The 20897-nt window shown below is 37.8% G+C and overlaps 1 protein-coding gene across 5 annotated transcripts in view; it reads left to right on the top strand.

Moving 5' to 3' along the window:
- ERBB4 (erb-b2 receptor tyrosine kinase 4) overlaps positions 1–20897 on the top strand; it is a 904250-nt gene that overhangs the window by 797336 nt on the left and 86017 nt on the right. The window lies entirely within an intron of this gene.

Here is a 20897-nt window from a genome sequence, read left to right on the forward strand (position 1 = left end):
TGTTATATGCAAAGGGAAGGCTTTCTATTTCTTCATATACTCTCTCGGTCACCACTGTACATTACCATTCATGGTTTTGGTAAATGGTAAGCTGGAAGAATAGAGGGATCACATTTTCCTCCAAAGGAAGCCATGTTAAAGATTGAAAGAGGATAATCTTTGTTATGTATTCGGAGCAGTGCTTTCAAACTCTTTGAACTTTTCCCTCTGAACACAGTCTGAGAACTTCTGGCCTCACTATGAAACAGAATAAAATGTAGTTTGAAAAAAAAAATTGATACATGTTTTTTACATAGAATCTTGCTACGTTCTTTCTCTTTTTGATTACTCCAGCTCTCTATCCTTATAGACTGAGAACACAGCTATAAAAACATACTTTAAAACATAATTTGCACAATATCTTTCTTCACTACTGAAAATATTGTCAGTTGTCTGGGATATGAATTCTATTATTTTAACTCTTGAATAATTTTACTCATTCATACTTTACCTTTTATTCTTCTTTTATTACTTTTCTGAAGTTAAAAACTTTAGATTTTTTACATGATTTCTTCCATAAAATACTTCATCTCAAAATAGTCTGAACTAGTTATAAGCCCCATCAGGTTTCCTTAAATTTCTATGATACTCTGTGCCTCAAAATATAGTAACAATTTCAGATCCAAACTTTCTGCTTGCCCCACTGCAAGTATGGGCTATCCACTTTTTCTTGAGTGTAGGTCAGAGTTGTTCTCCACCCATTTCCAACCCCTCACAAATGTACCCCCTACCTGTGTTTTGAAACTCTGTTTCAAAAGTACTGTTTTCCATCCTGAGCCACCTTAAACTCTTCCCGGTGGATGGTCTGTCATGCTTCATTCCAATCTAGTGACATGCCTAGCTCCAACCAGCTAGCATGCCTGGCACAGCCAGTTTCCTCCAGTAGTTGGTTACTGCCCTGCATAGCCAATTCATCTTGGGCTGCTATGTTTTCAGCTGGTCAGTGGCTTCCTTTTTTTCCCCTTCTAGTTTCCTTCTTCAAGCAGAGATGGTAGACACAAGGTTGAATAAACTGTCTTTACCCATTGTATGGCCCTTGTTCAAACTCTACAACTCTATGGATTAAACATACTATTCATATTAATGTTCAGTCCAAAGGCTGGTTTGACTGGGATTGTGTTGTAACCAAGTGTGAATTGCTGGCACGTTTCTCTTTACATCAAAAAGACTGTCTTCAAGTGTTTCTTGCTAAATTAGTGAGAATGAAGAAACAATATAAAGCACTTCTGAGATCTAAAAATGGGTTGCTTTAAAAGCATTCTGGAGGCAGTTTGTTCTGCAGCCAAGGATAAAAACTACACTGCCTTCTGGCAAATCATAGCAGGCTATCAGAGAATGTTTCCCCCCCTCTATTAGTAAAGTTCTCACAGAGGTGTGGGAAACAGATTTTAAAGTCTTTTACAGCTCTTGTGAGAGAACAGAAATGGGCAAATTGAGAAATTGAAATAAATCATAGAACTTTTCACAAATGGCCCCTGGTATTGGTAACCAGAACAAAAAATCTTACTGATTCCTTGAAGTTAGGTGAGGCTCCTGGTGGTGATTCCATCCCACCTGAGATGCTGAAGGAAAATGCCAACTGGTATGCATCTGTTTTGGCATCTCTTTTTCCCTATATTTATCACAGGGGTTATATTTCCCAGGACTGGGGTACTGCCATTATTGTACCAATATTTGAAAAGTGGGACAGGGGGATCCAGCTAATTTCCACCCTGTAGATTAGCCAAGTATGATTAGCACGCTGTAGATCTACCACTTGAATAGCAAATTACAAGACTGAATCAATACTGGGCAATGAGCAGGTCAGTTTTCATCCCAACTGTTCTACATTAGATCATGTTCTGGTTCTATGGCATCTTATTAAAAATGTAGCTACAAGAACATATTTGCACTTTATATAGCCTTTACAGATCTTAAATCAGCTTTTGTCTCAATTTGAAGAGCAATTATATGGGAGAAATTGAGTAATACAAATATAGAGAAGCATCTCCTGTTTTTAATTCAACAACTCTATAACAACACCATGGTTAGAATTAGGTATAATCCTTTGTTAGACAAGACTATATTTTAGCTCCCACCTTATTTAATGACTAAGTTCCTAGCAGGTAGACTGTTCAAGATTAAACACCCACACACCAAGATTGCAGGAGTGGATATTTTATATATTGTTGATGCAACTATTCTTTTATTAACATCTCTAGAACTTTATTAAGCTCTCAAAGCTTTTACTCATTACTGCTGAGAACACCTTCTAGTAGTCAATGACCAGAAAAGTGGTGTTTTTTGCCAGAAAACCCAAAGATTTAAATGGGCTATTCAGGGGAAGAAACTACAGCACGTTAAGAGTTTCAAATATTTGGAGTCGTGTTCCAGGCCCCAAGTGCCTGGAAGATGCTTATTGATCACATTGCTTAACAAGCACAAAGGAGGGTAGTAGCTCTAAAGACATTTTCTCAGACAAAGGGTAGGAACTGCATTCAAGCAGCACTGAAACTCTTCATCGCAAAACCTATGGCCCAAATACTCTTTGATGCCCAGTTGGGACCATTTACCCAGTCTAAATTAGCTGAGACCATACAAACTAAGCTTTTGCAAACACTTTTCCAAGTACCTAGATACATATCTAACATGACTCTTAGAAAGGAAATAGGGCAACCAAAAGTGGAGGTGAGGATATAGTTGTCAGTTGTCACCTGTTGGCTCAAATACCACTTTTCCCTCTCAGGATTGATTCCATTGCTCCTGGCAAACTAATTTCCATCTTCATGGTAACAAGCAATTTGGGGAAAATGTACTCATTATGGTTTACCACTTGAACAACTGCTTCTCCTGGAATACACTCAACTAAAAAAAATAAAGGCTGCTAGATATCAAACTTCATAAAGAGGTTAGTCATATTCCAGCTCACATTAGATGAGAACCGGGCAAATGCTTAACTACCTTAATCTCTTCTGCCCCCAAAAAGCCTTTTTCAGAATGAAGCGTGATGTTTTACCCTCTTCAGTTCTTAATGGGAGTTTTACCGAAGTCCCCATGTGTGAAAGAACTTGTCCTCGCAGCACAGATCCCAGCAAGACTATCTCGCAGGTGCTTTGCTACTATCCCTATAACCAGGGCAGTTGAGAAATTTTTATTCTTCCTTTATTAACACGCCTCATTTTCTTTTTCATTTATCACATATAACTAGGTTATGGCTAGATTATGTGTTGTAACAATTAACATTCATAAATAGATAATTATGGGGAGAGGGTATCAGCAAACACACTTAAGGTCCTTTTCTTTTAGCCACTATCACAGCTACTGAGACATAGTGTTTTAAGTCAAGGTCAATCCTCTCACCTTTTTGTACTGGCACTGCTGGTGGCCAGCCAACAAGATAGCACGCTACCTACCTGCCACAGTTCAGAGATAGGCAAACTCGGGCAGAACTTTTTGAAGCAAAGAGTCCTTTTTACCTATAGCAAAAGCAGCAAATGTAGCACAGTCAAGGCTTGGCACAAGTCAAGACTAGGAATCTGATAGACAAACAACAGATCCAAGGGAAAAGACGAGAGGCACGGTGAGGTGGAATCCGGAGTTCAAAGCATGGCACAGCAAGGAAAACAGGGCAGAGCTGAGGCTGGAAAACTTGTTCTCAGGATTTTCCCTCAGGGAGGGAGGCAATAAATAAGCCATGCTGATCCACCTCCCAGATGTACAGCTGAGGGACTGTACTCCTTGGATGCTCTCCTGCTTCCAGCTTCTTGGCCAGTCTATCTGACCTGTGGAGCTATTAATATTAAATATTAATATTAATATTAGATAAGTTACTAAAGTTGTTTATACTTGTTATATTTGAAGTTGCTTATACTTTTTTCTTTTTCTCTACACCTTTTACTTTTTTTCTTTATTTTTTACATTCTTCTTAGTTTATATTAGTCTTTTATCTTTGCATTTGTAAACTTTAATAAAAATTATTATTAAAAAAGTATTGATCACTGTCAATGACTGTAATAAATAAATTATTTATTTATTTATTCATTCATTCATTCAAGTTAAGCTAATTATGGCCCGTAATCTTGGCCACATTTCTGCCAGTGCACTTCAACTTCACCAGTGGGCACCTTTTCTTTTATGCCTAGGCTGGGTAAACATGCTCTCCTTTCTTTCCCATCCTGAGTTCAATTTTTCTTTTTCCCATTCCTGTTTTTTTAAAAAGACTTTAAATCACATTGTAGGCACTGTGAAAGGAAACTGTAAACTTCCAATGAATGCTCCTCTTTTGCTACCATGAATCCGAACCATCAGTTCTTCCTTGCTACAAAGCTTCTGTAGACCTAGTGGAAAGTAGTAACCATATGGTCCCTGCACTTTGATCACTGCAGCATTAAAGCACTGATGGTACAGTAAAGAAAAAAGAAAAAAGGGGGCCTGTATTAATGTCACGGGAGGGAACACGAGAAAAGGGTGTGAAGGCATCCATGTGTGCAAACATCTGGAAAAGCAAAGCAAAGGGAACCAGGACTAGTGAGTAAGAAACAGACCCTAAAAGGAGAAGGCAGGCACTGGTAGACCAACCACATAGACACCAGCTAGTGAGGCTTCCCTTCCCTGCATGGATGGGAAGAGCAGGAAGCAGTGGAACAACCAATCAGATCTTGTGGTGGCCATTGTTTGGACTAAGCATCAAACCAGCCCTTTTGCCAAACCACTACAAACCAGACTGGAATTTGTTCAGAACAATTAGGAACAGCACAGGAGATGAGCAACTTAGGCTACACTGTGGAACTGCTCTCAGCGTGATTGTGTATGTAAGTGTGAGAGCTTTAGTTATTGGGATTTTTTTCCACTTATTTTTGATTCAGCAGTGTTAGAATAAGAGGGAAAATAGTATTAGAACACTTGTACAGCTAAGGACATCCTAAGCTTGTCTCACTCATGGGCTAAGGACAAGATGTAGCCAACATCATAGGGAGATTATAATAATAACAATAACAATAATAATAAATTACCAGGACATATTTGTGCCATGTTGATTAGGTACTTGTAAACATCGAAGATGACACCATTCCATAAAAGATGTCATCTTGGATGTTTGGCCTGTGGTCAGTACTACAGTATACAGTGGTACCTCGAGTTACGAATTTAATCCGTTCCGTGACTCTGGTTGCAACTCGAATTGGTCACAACACGAGGCAAATTTTCCCATAAGGTTCAATGTAATTACCGTTAATCCGTTCTGGCGTGGAGGACAGGGAGGCGGCTATTGCTTGGAGGGAGAGTCAGGGGTGGAAAAATGGCCACGGACCACGTGTCAGGGGCGGAAAAATGGCCGCGGACCACGTGTCAGGGGCGGAAAAATGGCCGCGGACCACGTGTCAGGGGCGGAAAATGGCCGCGGACCACGTGTCAGGGGCGGAAAAATGGCCGCGGACCACGTGTCAGGGGCGGAAAATGGCCGCGGACCATGTGTCACGGGAGGGAAAATGGCTGCGGATCCGGTTCGTAACTCGAGGTGGTTCGCAACATGAGGTAAATTTTTGGGGGTGGAGCTGGTCGTAACATGAAAAATTCGTAAGCAGAGGCATTTGTAACTCGAGGTACCACTGTACTATGTACTATTTTAGTTGCTATTTTGTAGGGTTGTATTATCCTTTTCTGTTGGTCATGTAAGGTAAGCAGAACTCTGGATACCATATATCCATTCCTGTTTTATTCTTTTAGGCACACCACAGGGCATAATACAATTTGCATCATTTGAATCATCCAACTATGACATTACCATGACTTTTAACAGATGCCTAGGAGCTGACCTACTCGTAACGTATGTCTCAAGCTAAATTTCTGGGCATTATGCCAGGAACTTGTTCCATTTACAGTACCTGCAGAAGCTTCTTCTTTATTATGAGATAGAGATTCCTTGCAGATACCCACCCCAGTTCATGCCAAGAGTACTGATGAACTCCTACAGAAAGTAGGAGAAGTTTAGAAAAATACAACAAAATTGTTGTTGCAGCCAAGGCCAATCTGTTCTGATAGAAGAGTAAATTCTCAACTCATTTGATAACCTATCATATAGAAAACTAACAATGGCTCTTTTGGCAAATCAGAATAATACAAAAGTCTTGCCTTTTTTCTTTTTCTGATCCAAGTCCATTTCCCCTCAAGAATGGAATTACCAGAAACATGATATTCATAAAATATTTGGCTCTTACTTCTGTTTACAACTCTTCAGCAAAATTTTCTCTGGGTGATAAAATGTCAGCATCTGCCATTCCTACTTGACTAAGAACATCTAGAGCATCAGCTTATTAGGCTCAAGGCAAAGGGCCTCCAGAGGGCATAATGCTTAATGCCCTCAGAGGATCATTGGCATCAGCTGCTTTAAAGGATAATTTGTGATAGAGGATATTTGCAAAGCAGCCACATGGGTTTCACTATGTGCCCTTTTAAAATACTCAAATTCAGGCCTAGATTTATAGTTTAGTAACTGCAAAAAGTAGTTGATCATAACATGAGAAGGACTGAGGGATGTTCTACTTCTTCCTGCTCTTCCAGACTACACAGCATTTCTCCGTAGAGAGAAAAATTGAGGTGCATTCTGCCTTCTCGGCCAAAGATGACGAACCTTCTCCATGTGGTTCAGTTAAAAGAAATCCATAGTAAACACACACACACACACACACACACACACACACTTTCCAAAATGTTGTTTGATGGTTTTTACGCTGAAGAAAAATTTCTCCAATAAATAAAGTCACTTCTAAGGGTGGTGTTTCAGAGGGTTTGGCATCATGCTAAGTACAGTTCCTGAGAAAATCTTACTAAATCTTCGTAAACAAGAAGGCGTGTCCTAAGAGAATCATGACATTACCTTTCTCCTTGACTGATTTTGTCCATAGGATTAGAAAAGCAGCTCCATTTGTGCCCTCTTGAAAGTGAGGAGACAAAAGACAGAATCAGTGAAACTGCACTGCCAGCCCCTTCCAAAGTACGATAGCTAACAGTGATGTGATAATGTTGGTTTCCTTTCATTTGTTAGGAGAGCTGTCAGCACTCTATAAGCGATCACTCAGGATAGGATGGGGGAGTACAAACAGTCCACGCTATTAAAAATGGCCCAGCCCATGTATTATTACTGCGTGTGGTGGGCAGTTGGTTACTTAAGAACGTATACAGTACGTTGTCAATTTCAGTATAAACTGAACTAATGTGCAGTACAGAGAATTATCCTGCCATTTTTGCATGTCTTCAAATTTTGCAATGCAGTTATCAGCTCAAAGAACATACCAAAAATAGTTACAAACAAACATTAGAATAGTACATCCTTACAAATATACACTTTGAGGTAAACTGTAAGGAAAAAACATGCTTGGGGGATTCACTTGTTGGATTGCATCCTACAGCCAAAGTTTAAGTTCCATTAAAATTAAAAAAAAAAAAAAAGACTTCACTTCTGAGTAAGCATCCATAGGATTGCACTACTAGGAATTAATGCTTTGTGACAAAACATTCAAAATGTATATTTACATACCCATTTTGAAGCAGTTTTTGTCCATCACCCACCACCTCAGAAAAATTGAGGAGTAGTACTCGTGGCATCAGTATAGAACAAGCGGCATCAGTCAGTTGAGTGGTGAACTGATGAAAGCCCTGTTGAAAGACAATGTCCCTTAGCTTCACCAAGTAACACACATTTCATCAGACCAAAGCTGAGGGTGATAAGATGGGGAATCAGTCATATCAGCTGCCACCTCTTCCTGAAACCTATCCAGCTGATTTTATTCAAGAACTGTAATTTTATTGGTACCTGAACTAGCTCCCCTCCTCCCTTTTTTGGGGGGTGTTCTTTTTATATTATTTGACGGCTTTTTACTCTTCAGCAACCCATTGAGTGATGTATGAGTGTGATACAGTTTATTACATGTTCTGTTGATTTAGGGAAACATAAGATAAAATAAATAGTGGTACATTTTGTGTGAATACAGATTGATGGTTGCTGAATGCCATTAGAGTGGTACATGTTAGAAATAAAGCATGCATGAGAATAAATGGAATGTTGATTCAGCATTAACAATGGAATAAGACAAGGATGTCTAATCTCCCTCTGGTTAATACATTAATTAATAAATGTATAAGGAAGAGTGAATTGTCAGGTATATGAATGTACCTTTGAATGCAGATGATGCCATGTTATTGACTAAGAATCAAATGATTTACAGCAAATGTTGGATAGATTGTATGATGCAACAAGGAATATGCATCTGAAAATTAATGAATAAAAAAGCAAAATATTTCATTTGACAGGGAAAATGGGTTGCAAAATTGTAGACTGGCAACAAGCTTCAGCAAGTAGCTGAATTTGCATATCTTGATAGAACGTTTGTTAAAGATGGGGAAAGAATAAAAAGAAACATTTTAAGATGTGATGGAAATGCAATTTATGGTCTTTTGTAAGGGAAATGTCATTTGTTGAAAGAAGTGAAAAAGTTGAATGCAGTGGGGTTGGGCAAATAATAAGTGAGCGTAATAAAACAGGAAGAGATGGGGTGAAAAACATGTGGATGCTGAATGAGCAAGGTCTGATTACAGAAGTGAGAGAGAGTCTGAAAAAAGTACATTTACTGTAAGTGGTTTTGTCTTATGGAGAGAATGAATGATGGTTGAGTTGATGAAAAGTGTATGAAACGAGTGAATAGGTTGAGAGGAAGAGGAGAAAGTTGTGGTTTGATAGTGATGATAAAAAGAAGATATATTTTCAGATCCTTATAGCAATATTCAAGGAAAATTAGCTATCTATTTCTTTTGACTGCCACTTAAACTGAATTGCTGAGCCCAGAAATGGTAGCCTTAACAAAGCAAGGTAGTGGGAAAGGAATCCCCCTGTGTGTCCAAGAAGTAAACACAGTGCCTCCTGGGAAAGTCTGCCTGAATCAGGGGGAGTTGGTACAACTGACCTGAATGAAAGAAGCTTGATTTTTCCCCTATCTCTTAACTAAAATTAATTTTTAATATTAGTTAGCTTTTGACCCTCAAAATCAATTTAATTTTGTCAGTTGAGGAAAATCAAAAAACAATTTAAGTGTGAAAGAAACACTGAAACAAAATCTGGATCTGATTCAGGAATGTATTTGAGCTTCAACAATGTTTTCTCAGTGAAATCATTACATTTTTTAATTATAAGTAGCCATACATAAAGATTATTGAATGTCCAGCATGAAGGCCCAATATTCTGAAATCTGGAAGAATGAATATTGACATTATAAAATTCCTTTGTTATATGCTCCTTCCTTCCTTCCTTCCAACCCCCTCCCCCCCCCCAATTATTTGTACTGAAGATTGCCAGCTTGATGCCTCAACTCAGACACTATCCTCTCTTCCTAAATTGATGCTACAAAGCCTTTGTATAGCCTGCATTGCCTTCTGAGAGAGGAGGATGCAAAGGACCTCTTCTTTAAGTACACATTGATGTATTTTCTTTACAGATCCAAGTTTACTCTGATGGGATTAATCAAGAGTTCAAAGTAAGGAATGAGGATCTTAATTAAGAAGGGGCTCTTAATAAGAGATACTGTACAAACCTAGACTTTAACTGTTTTTATAATGCTCTATTTAATTGTGAGGTAGTATGTAACTTTTGTACGCCACTGACCTCTGTGCTCCATTTGTTTAGTTTGCTGTGATCAGCCCAGAGATTTCATGTTGAACAGTTCTGTATTATGGTGAATTTTCAAATATGGGGCTTGCTATCATAACTCAGTGATATTTTTTTTAAAAAAAGAATTGATTATAATATTCATTTCAACTCTGGTTTATGTTTTTTATTATAAACTGTCAAGAGACAGTCAGCATCTTTCAATAACAACATGATTTTCAGAACTATAATTCAAAATATAAATGATAAAAGATGCTACACTTATCAACAAGATGCAACACTAAAATAAATATAAAACAAGGAAGCTGTATAATACCTCAGGAAGTGACAAGGTGGCCAGTCCAGTGCCAGGAACTGCTGCTGTTGGTATTAAGAGAGGAGTTTCTTGCTTCACAAGAGTGCATATAGCGGGATTGTGGAATGTGAGATCTATAAACTGAGGAAAACATGAAATTGCCAAAGTGAAAATTAAGCATACAAATTGCATATCTTAGGAACAAGCAAACATAAATGGTCCAGAATGGGATGAGATGATTACATGAGAATATACAGAGGAATGGGCTGGCACTGATGCATAGTTCAATGAAGTGAAAGGTTTGTTTTCTTCAGCTGAATAATAGATAAAAATGGATATAGTTTAAAATGTTTGATACTGAGTTTAAATACTAATCACTGTTCTAACTATGTGTATTTTGCTCAAAAGGAAATTTGAATATAATTTAAATCTAAATTAGTTATTTTAAGTAAGATAGCTTGAAAAATATTCCAAAGCCCTGAGGTTGTTTGTAAAATGGTAGTTTATCTAGGAATGTAGTGCTGAAAATGAAGAAAGTTAAGGTTACTTCTGGATATACATGGCATAGGTACCTGTTTTGCACATTGTAATTATCCAGCTGCTGAGAATGTTTCCAATTATTGTCAGCCTGTGATGGTATTGGGATGAGATATAGTGAAGTTGGCCTGAAGCTTGTGCAGATATGCTTGCCTGATTGCATTCTTCTTAACAAAACAGAATAGAAATACCTCGTTCAAAATTTGCATTCTAAGAACACTATAGATGAAGATCTTTTTTCAGGTCACTGATACGAGATTTTACTGAGCGTAGATCTCCAGGGGTGTCTGGCAGAGGAAAGGTAACACAACTATCTCCTATCATTTCTTTCTTCTTTTGAAAGGGCATGAAGACTTACAGATGCATCTGAGTTAAAAGGTGGCCTCTCCAGGGTCTAAGGAATCATTGTATGTGCATTAAGATATGCTTGAATCACATCTAGTTTGGGTGAAACTGTTGACAGACTCTACTGCTTGGATCCCAGAGAGAGAACCACCCATTGGTAATCAGCCATAGCATAACCAGTAAAAGTTCTGCAGCACTTAAAAACTGAAATATAAATTGTGGCATCAGCTAAAACAGCAGCATCTAGATAGTACACTGATACAAGCCATTTGGTGACCAACCTATAGTGTAAAAATATTGTGGCTGTATTTAAATTGTACAGGCTGATGCTTTGCACCATGCCAAATTCTTGTTTAATTAAAAATCCTATTGACAACCAAAGTCAGATGGGGCAGGAAGTTTAATAGAAACAAGGGAAATTTATAAAGGCACAATGTTGCCTATCCTTGATGTAAATTTTCATTTTTAATTTTTTTCTAAATGTTATATGAGAAAATGTAAAATAGTCTTGTATACACTGAAATACCAAGGATTAAATTGATACTCATAGATACTCATGATTCAATATTTTTGGGGATGGCAGTAGTGGCAAAATGGTTTTCAGGGGAAGCTTCTTTATCTTTGCAGCCAGCGATTACTTATGGCAAGCGCTCAAGCCAAAAAATCAGTGGAGAGAAGGAGCAGGACTATAGGGACTGAGGCCAGAAGCTTCTAACCCTTGAAAACAGCCCTAATTAATTTCAATTAATTTCAAATCATGGTAGCAATCTACAATTTTATAGTGAAGCCACATGGCAAATTTAAGAAATTGTGCCCTTGGCTTGGCTTCTCCGACTTACAAATCTATTGTGAAATATGCATAGAAATTAAATAATAAATATCTTATTAAACAGCGTGTTATTACTTCATCCCTAAAGAGTTAGAAAACCATCTTCCATGCTCAAAGTGACCTAGTTTCATGACATAACCAAACCTTGAGTCTACTTTATTCTATCTTATTCTATCTTTGAACACCTAAGCTTGACTGAACAGTGATGTTACTGTCACACATGATAGTGAAAGGTCTTTCATTTTTATTAACTCTCTGTCATAGAAATGATCAGAGAAATGAAGGTAAAAGTGGCATATGGTAACAATTTGAAGGGTAAAAAGAAGGAAGCATGTAAGTTGACAGAGGGATGGGAGCAGAAGCTTCCAAATACAGTGTTAAATAAAAAATCAATTGCATTTATTTTTCTCTTGGATATCTCAAAGAAATGAAATGCACTCATTTAGAAAATAGGAGCACAATACTAGGCGCTTATAATAATTGAGTGGGGCTTTACTTTATATTTTGTATATACAAAGACCCACTGTACCTGAATAAAAGTAAAATGTGCTCAGGATTAAAATAAGAATGTTTCTTAATATATCATCCACCCCACCCCACCCCACCCAAACACTTATGTTGTGAAACATAGATGTTCTAAACACAGTGTGTGAGTGGCAAGGCCACATCTCATTCAAAAGGTTAATGAAAACGCTCACCACATTAGACAGGGCAATATTATTCTGCCCTCTTGTGCTCAAGTAAAAACAGTGTTATTTCAGAAGCAATGCCCACATATAGAAACAAAGTCCTGTGAGTACTTCAACCTTCCTATTCTCTGGGGAAGGAGTTTCCCACATTCTATAGCTCAGACTGTGAGCACTCTCTATACAGCATTCCTCTGCAGTTTCACTGCACCAATTTCTGTGGCAGCAGGTGACACTTAAGACAGCATCATGATGCCAACCTGACAAAACCAGAGATCAGTGAAAAAGTTTATCTCCTGAGAATGTATCCTGAGAGCTGCTGATTGCCACTGTGGGTGACTGAATGACTTCTTCAAGCTGAGCAAGCAGAGACTGAAGGAGGAATATAAGGAAACCAAGTACCAGGGAGTCAGTTACTAAGTGAACAAACAGGAATTTACCAGGTGAATTTGGTGAGAGAGTTTGAATTCCTACCAATTTTTTTCATAAGCCAACAGTGTGCAGTTGGCTAACTTGTAATCCTGAGAAAGGAGCAAAAAGAAACCAAAGTGACGATTAATAGGCAGGAGTCTTTAGTCATGACTTGTAATGTTTCTGGCTTGACTTTGTTTCTGCCTGATACATGACTGAAAACAACCTGCTGCATATTTCTTGTCCAAGAACAATCCGAATAATATTTGGAGCAAATGTAAGGTTGCAGTGCTCCTTGTAGAAAAAGGCAAGAGACCTGTGGGCTCACAAGGTTCTTATCCAATCTTCCAATCCATGAAAGAGGACCAGGAAAAAAACTAAAAGCAAATGCTTGCCCAACAAATGGTAAAGGTGGGAGAGCTTTTATTTCTAGGGACATTGTCTGAATTTTCTGGATGATGGACTGTTGATGAGTTGTATATCTTTTAAGACGTGCACTATAGAAGAAAGTTGGAGTGTGGCTATAATGGGTCTCTTAAACCATTCAGTGAAAACTCAGAACATAGCTCATAAATTTCACCACCTTCATTGTCTGTACAGTAATACTAAAAAGTACAGGAAATAAATAAGTTTCAACTTTTATTACAGGAAAGCAAAGGTTATTTAATGGGCATAATGGGGACTAGCTGGGGTGATTCTCATGATTGGAATACAGCGACTGAAGAATACAGCTTGTTCAAAAGGATTTACACAGCAAATTAAAAGTGCCCACACCTCAGAAATTCAAGTGAATGAACTTGGTAATATTGGAGAAAGCATCTGGGGTAAAACAGTGCAAGAATGAATAAAAAGCAGTCTACTGTTACTCACCCAAACAGGAACAAGATGCAGATAATTATTTCCAAAAGCAAATTATAGGCATTTCAAAGAGACGTGGAGTAGTAGCAATAGGAGTAGTAGGGATATCCTGATCTCTACTGGGGAAAAATCTGCCAATCATGATCTTTCCAGGAAATGTTTGACATGTCTTGATGACTGCTTTCTCCTTCAAAAGGTATAAAAGGCACAAGAGGCTCAAATGTCTTCTATTTGATGCTAATCAATAAAGAAAACTTAGCTGAAGAAAGAGAAGAAGCAGAAACATTTAAAAGTGATAACATAATTAGTTTTTGATTTTAACAGAAACTAAACTTTGAACATTTTTTTTTAATCCATTCGGTCGTGTCTGATTTTCAGAGACTGCCTAGGCAAGTCCATGCAGTTTTCTTGGCAAGGTTTTTCAGAAGTGGTTTGCCATTGCCTCCTTCCTAGGGCTGAGAGAAAATGACTGGCCTAAGGTCCCCCAGCTGGCTTTGTGCCTAGGTGGGACTAGAACTCCCAGTCTCCCAGTTTTATAGTTAAACACAAATCTTGGACATTTAAAAAGTAGATTGTATTTAAACTGAGAACAGTTCTAAGTAAGTTTTATGGCAGGAAAAGCTAATGGGAAAAGGAAATAAGGATGGGTGACAATTCCATATATATCATAAAATGTAAATAATTAAATTGAAGAATGAAAAAAAAGGAGAGGAGAAGCTAATGTGGCCATACAAAATGCTGGCTGAAGCAGAAATGGACACACAGGAAATCAAAAAGAAGGTTTGGTCATGAAAGAACACCACATAAATGTAACCAGAAATTATAGAAGTGGTACCAAGACAGCTGAAGCTCAGCATGCAGTGATATTAGTGAATGTTGCTAAAAACAATAAAAATGTTTATTTAGATATGTCCAAAATAAATGGGGAAAGACAGCAGAATGCTAAGGAGTGTGAAAGAAACGACAGCTGCACAATTCCTATTTTGGCTCACCCTTCCATAAGGGTGTATCTGTTCGACCAGGTAAGTGTGAAAAGCACAATGACAAAGTGAACTGAAACCAGAGATAGACTAAAACATGATCAGGGAACATTTATTTACTTTAAATGAGTTTAAATCTCTAGAGCCAGATGAATTGCAAACAAGGATACTGAAGGAATTTGCTAATGGCCTGGCCAAACCTTTATGTATTATCTTGGAGAAATTCTGGAGCGTAGGTGAAGTGCCAGATGACCAGAGGAGAGCAAATGTATCTTGAAAAGGGGGGAAAGGACGAACAGCAATCTACAGGCCAGTCAGCCTGACGTCAGAACCTGGGAAAATCTAAAGGAGGGCATGAAGATTAATCTTTAAGAAAATAATGCAGTTTACTGTCAGAAGCAAGGCTTGTCAAATTAATGTTATTACATTTTTTTGATCAGTAGTGAAGAAAGTACTGCAAAGGTTCCAATCTCTAATCTTTGATAAATAACATTTATCACTGTAATAACATTACAATGATGAAGTGGAATGAACTATCAATTGCCAAAAGAACAGTCTTAGATCTTGAACTGTTTAGCACTTTTATTGATTATTTGAATTAAGATATGGAGGAAGTCTTACTAAATTTGTAGATGACACAAAATCAGGTGGGATATCCCATTTCCAAAGTTTAGCTTTAAGAAAAGAAGATAGCAGTCTTGAATGCTCGGTAAGATAGAAGACAGACCTCTTCTTCACCGTTTGAAATTGCAGGACATGAAGTAATAAGTTTAAGTTGCAGGAAGGTTGATTTCAAGTTAATATTAACAGTAAGAGCAGTTTGATAGTGGAACTAATTACACAGAGAGGATGTGGGCTCTCCTTCAGTGGATGCTTTCAGTGCAGGTTAGACCCCAGGTTAGCCTCAGGGGCTTAAATGGCCCATTCCAGTTCTTTTCTGTCGGATTCTCAGGAGGAATTTGCTTGGCTAAGATTTTTAACCTTCTCCATTCTCCTTTTACTCCTTTCTCAGTTTATACAGAGGCTAAGCATAGTTCCACGTGTTCAGGAAAAGAAACCATTGTTTCCGTAAAGCTCTTACTATAAAACTGTAAGGCCTGCAATCAGTAATCAGCAAGGAGCAGCAGTGTTACCTTAAGCCTGTGGGAATGACAAACCAATAACTGGGGATTTCAAATCTGGGTCTAACATGAAAACTCTTACTTTAAGACAATATGCAATATTTGGTGTGAAGGCAGCACCGAATCTTGTAGTTTCAAGTTATTCCACAATGATGAAGCTAGAAGCAGACAATCGTTTCTTAAACAGTAGTTTGATTACCATAAACACCAGATGATTTGCTCCTAGTTAAGAAGACAGATGTATTATCTTTCAACTGATATGAGAATGTCACAGTTTCAAATAGCCATGTATGTCTAGATCTGCTGATCCTTTCATACTTCTGATTTTTTAAAATAGTCCCAGCTATAAAATACCAAACTGCAAATCCACCTCTGATCTCCCACATGATTGTCAGTCGGTGATTGTCCTGGTGTAGTTCCTTGCTAAATGCAAACAGTCAGTTACATGGATAGTAATTACAGAGAAATTAGAAAGACAGGATGTCATATCAGAGTGGCAATATTTGTTCCTGTTGTAATTTAATGAGAGCTAATATTCACAGCAATGCTCACATACCAAACTTGTAGCTGCAGCTGTCAGCAACTAATGAGTCATTTCCAGGGTGTTTATCCAGCTTTTGCTATTCACTTGTATAATATATACATTGTGTATTCAAGGCTAGTATTCAAAACTACAAAAAATGGGTTTAGGAAGAAACACAGATTTAGAAGATTCACTTTCTGAACAGAAGTATAGTACAAAAGGAGATATGATATGGCCATGTAGCATTCTGGGCCTGTTTTTTTCTCCACCCAAAATTGACCCATACACCTTCCATAAACTAAATGATATGACACAGTTAAATCTTACTAGTATGTTACAGGGTTTTAAAGAACCGGTGCAATAAAAGAAACTGCAAGCATCAGAATGAGTAAGTCACATGTTCAGGAGAACAAAGGAGAAAAAAATAAGTGGTAGGCTGCTGTAGTGATAGAGAATTTTCTGTAGATGAGAAATATTTTCTTATGTGAAAAAAATAAAACAAAGGTTCTCTCACTCTTGATTTTATGGAGTGAAATTTTACTATGTTTGATTGGAATTCGTCTTGGAATTCACTTTTGTGGATGAAAGACAGTACAAAAATATTTCCAAAACACATTAAAATAACCAACAAGTATATGAACGAAGTTTTTAAGTTTGATGGTTCCATGTTATATTCACTGAAGGCAAATCCAGGTTTAAGAAACAGCAAAATATTTCATTTGCATTTTAAAGTGACACAATCCATTTTCTCATCTTAGCATTTCAGTGTCTCATTTCCTAAAATGTACACAAGAACTCAGTTCTATAAATCACTGAGGCATATTCTCTTCCCCCTCCCAACTCATCTTGCATTTAACTTTGAAAATTTATGTTTTTTATTCATTCATATGTTTTTTCATCAGAACACATTTCAATTTTTCATCATTTAAATTCCGCATATATGCTAAAAATGATTTGTCTATAAGTCCAAGCAGGATATAATAATGGATGTTTTATTAAGGACCTGGGAAGAAGCAGTGCATTAGCTGGCAAACAATTTTGTAATTTAATTGACCACCAATAGAATATTTAGGGCCAAAAATGCTGGTAGGACTCAGGAGCAAAAGGTAACATATTTAGAACACTCTCTTTCACTTTTTCCCCCAGAACAACAACCTTGTCAGGTAGGTTGAGCTGAGAGATTGTGACTGGCCCAAAGTCACCTATTGAATTTCCATGGCTGAGGGTGGACTTCAATTTGGATCTCCTTGATCCTGGTTGGGACCATCAGAAATTAATATAAGGATTAAAATAATTAATATACAGCATGGAAATTGGGATTGAGGAATAAAGAGTCCTGACAATGGTGTTAGAAAAACAGGATGATTTATTTTTGGAGATGCCTTGAAGGCTTGTTTCCTACTGATTGGCAGCTTGAAAACAGAAGTCAAAATTGCAGGAAGGAGGGAGAAAAATTTGAGACAGAGTCCAGATACTTTTGGTGTAAAATTGCTAGCCTAAAGAGAATCTTAGCAAGGTTCTGGACCTTATGGGTTTTCAGTATGACATGGCCGGAATAAAATGAAAGAACAAAAGAAAAAATGATGGAAAAATAGAAGTTTTAGCCATTTATCTCAGATGCTATTTTACTAGGGCAAGGAATTTATACATCTCCCAGGACTATAGATTAGTGCCACTGTATTTATTGAAAAGAAGTCTAGGGTTGACCTAGCCTAAGAACAGCTTAGTGATCTGATTAGGCAGGAGAGAATCTTTACGAAGAACGTTTCATGGTTTCTGGGATCTAATTGGTGGTTACTCAGCTTCTGCTGACCTTTGTCAGCCCTTTCCAATACTAGAAGGGAGTGAACAATACATTTTTAAATACAACTCTCAGACTAAAATAAGAGCCTACAGAGAGAAGTCATATCAAGGGGATTCTTTGCAACTTTTGCATTTCTCAGAATACTGTACAGATCAGAACTAAGCTATTCACTAAATTCTCTTAATGTTGAGACACACTTCTATTCAATACTTCTGTTGTAAAACATGCATCTCAAAGATTTTTTTAAAAATATCAGGTTAATGCTCATGTACAACAAAATAGCATCATGGGTGAAATTATGAGAAAGCAATACAACTTTCAGTGGTTAATGCTACCAAAGGTTTATTGTACATCTACCCCAAGATTTATAAAAACTATTTCAATATAATAATTTAATTCAGTTTTAACTGCCCAATTTACTATTGCAAAACATTGGAAAGCTGAAGTACAACTTTAGTTTTGCATCAGTAAATTTTTAGTGTGTGAAATTGCAATGGCTGAAAAGTTAGAACAATAGAAAATGGTCTAGGAGAACCCTTCAGTTAAGGATTGTTTTATGCAAATGTCTCTTGTTTTAGATATTCCCTAATAGATTACTTTTGTCTATACACATTTCTTTGGGGTAGAACTATTGAATATAGTTTAGAATATCCCTATTTCTCTTTAAGATAACTTCTATATCTATGTATCAGTGCCTCCAAATGCATGTTTCCTTTCATTTTTCTTTCTCATCTTTTTTATGTATGTTTTCCATGAAAAAATAAAAAGGATGAAGAAAATCTTGAGATTTTTTCTCTACACAGTGTTTTTGTGTAGCCAGCCACAGAATTGCAAGGTGACATTGTTAAAAGGCACAGGGAGGAATGGATTTCTTAAAACATGGGCCATCCAGGAAACAGTATCTCAGGACCCTGGACATTAGCTGTTCTCTTTTCTTTCTCACTAAGAGAAAACCTCTTGCAGAGTGGGTCTCCTGGGAAAACTGCCTGCAGAAAGAGCATTTGATGACAGATACCCAGGCTGGCTGCTTTTGCCGAGTCTCCTTTCTGTTCCCCCTGCCATTATTTATGCATTTATGGTAGTGATGGAAGAGAAGCAGTGAGTTGGGAAAGGACATTTCCCCTCCAGCTACATTGGGTCTCATTACATGCAGGATCAGGTCTGGGCTCTTCCAGAGTTCTGCACAGTAGTTTCAGCTGAGGATCTCTTGAGAGCTGTCAGCTTTCTCATCTCTGTCAGTCTGGTTGACAGTGCAATACAGGAAGTTAAAAAGCACAGAGATATGCTATTATGCTATATTTTAAGGGGATTTTTACACACACACTCTTCTTTGTACAAGAGAATATTTTCAAGAGAAGAAGAAAGTGCCTTCTTTTCCTCATATGTCTGCAGGATCCAAATTATCCAATGCTTCAGAACAAGAACCATCTCTGTAATAAATCCCCAGCTGGTTATCTCTTGTTCACTAGATACCCTGTATAGAGCCATCCATCTAATATTTTTCCTATCAGTCAATCAATACCCCTGCCCTTATTTTCTATCATACAGCAATTGATATCTTATTACAGGTACATTTGTAACTGCAGATCTATCTGACAGAAAGAGTCAGAATCTATATGAGTTGCTAAGATATTTTTTTCCACCTTCCTTTTCTCTAGCCAAGTAGAAATTCGCCTTTCACAGCAATGAGATGGATTTTCTTGGCAATGGCTTTGCGCACAGGTCGTCCACCAGAACTCTGCTCTGTTTTGTCAAATAAGCTTCACGCTTCAGTTCTCTCTGCCATCCACATCACAGCTGGAACTTATGTACATCCTGGCAACCTTCACTCACATATCGTGGGTTTCTTCTGCTTATAGAGGCAGGCGTTTGATCTTAGCTTCATGAGTACAGATTTCAGTTTCTTTTTCTTTTCTTCCCCCTCCCCCTTCCCCATTTTGTTTATGTTCAAGAGACTTGGCATTTGCAATCCTCTACCAATATTGGCTTCTATCATATTCATGTTGTGTTAATCAGAGGAGGGATTGTTTAAACATTACAATCTGGCTCAACCAGCTTGAGAAGCCTGTAGTAAGAGAAAACTGGCTCCATTTGGCAAGAGAAGGAACAACAGTTCTAGCTAAAGTGCTGGGTATTTTCACTCATAACATGAACAGCCTTTGCAGTGTGGCATTTAGTGTTTGGGTGAACTTTGGCAATAAGCATCAGTGGCAGAAGACAGACTTTATAAAATTGAATGTTTATCTGTGCCCACTTTAGTTTCCTCGACTGCTCTGACCATCTTCAGGGATCTCCGTTCATTTGAAGTAGACCCGGGGGCAACAGGAGCAGGAACTTCTCCCTAATTGTATCCCATTTTGCAATGCTGTCCCCGGTTCACTTAGTGTTGCAGACCTTTAAATCCCCCCCCCCAAGCTTTTAAATATCTGAGTTGTCGTCATCATCATCATCATCATCATCATCACCACCACCACCACCACCACCTTCTCTTTTGGTTTGGTTTATTAATAGTTTTGAAGATTTATCCCTGGGTTCTTTCAGAAGCACTTGAGGACCCAGGAAGTGGAAGGTGCTTCTCTTGGAGAGAGGGAAATCATTCCAGTTAGGCACATGTGAATTTTGGAGCACAGAGCAGTGATAGAGAATGCTCAGTATTTAAACTGCTATCAGGATTGCTGAAACAATCCCACTTTCGCATGTATGTGTGGGCACTGTCTGTTTGTGATTATCACATTAGATTAACTTTCTCTGATGTTGACACCTTTCCTACATGAAAGCACTTTTATTTTAAACAACCTTTTGATGTGTTTGAGTAGAAGAAAAAAAGTGCCTGTC

The sequence above is a fragment of the Python bivittatus genome, unplaced genomic scaffold (genome assembly GCF_059951505.1).
Source record: "Python bivittatus isolate LINGU-HERP-01145 unplaced genomic scaffold, Pbiv_v1 ctg000200_np1212, whole genome shotgun sequence".
Taxonomy (NCBI): domain Eukaryota; kingdom Metazoa; phylum Chordata; class Lepidosauria; order Squamata; family Pythonidae; genus Python; species Python bivittatus.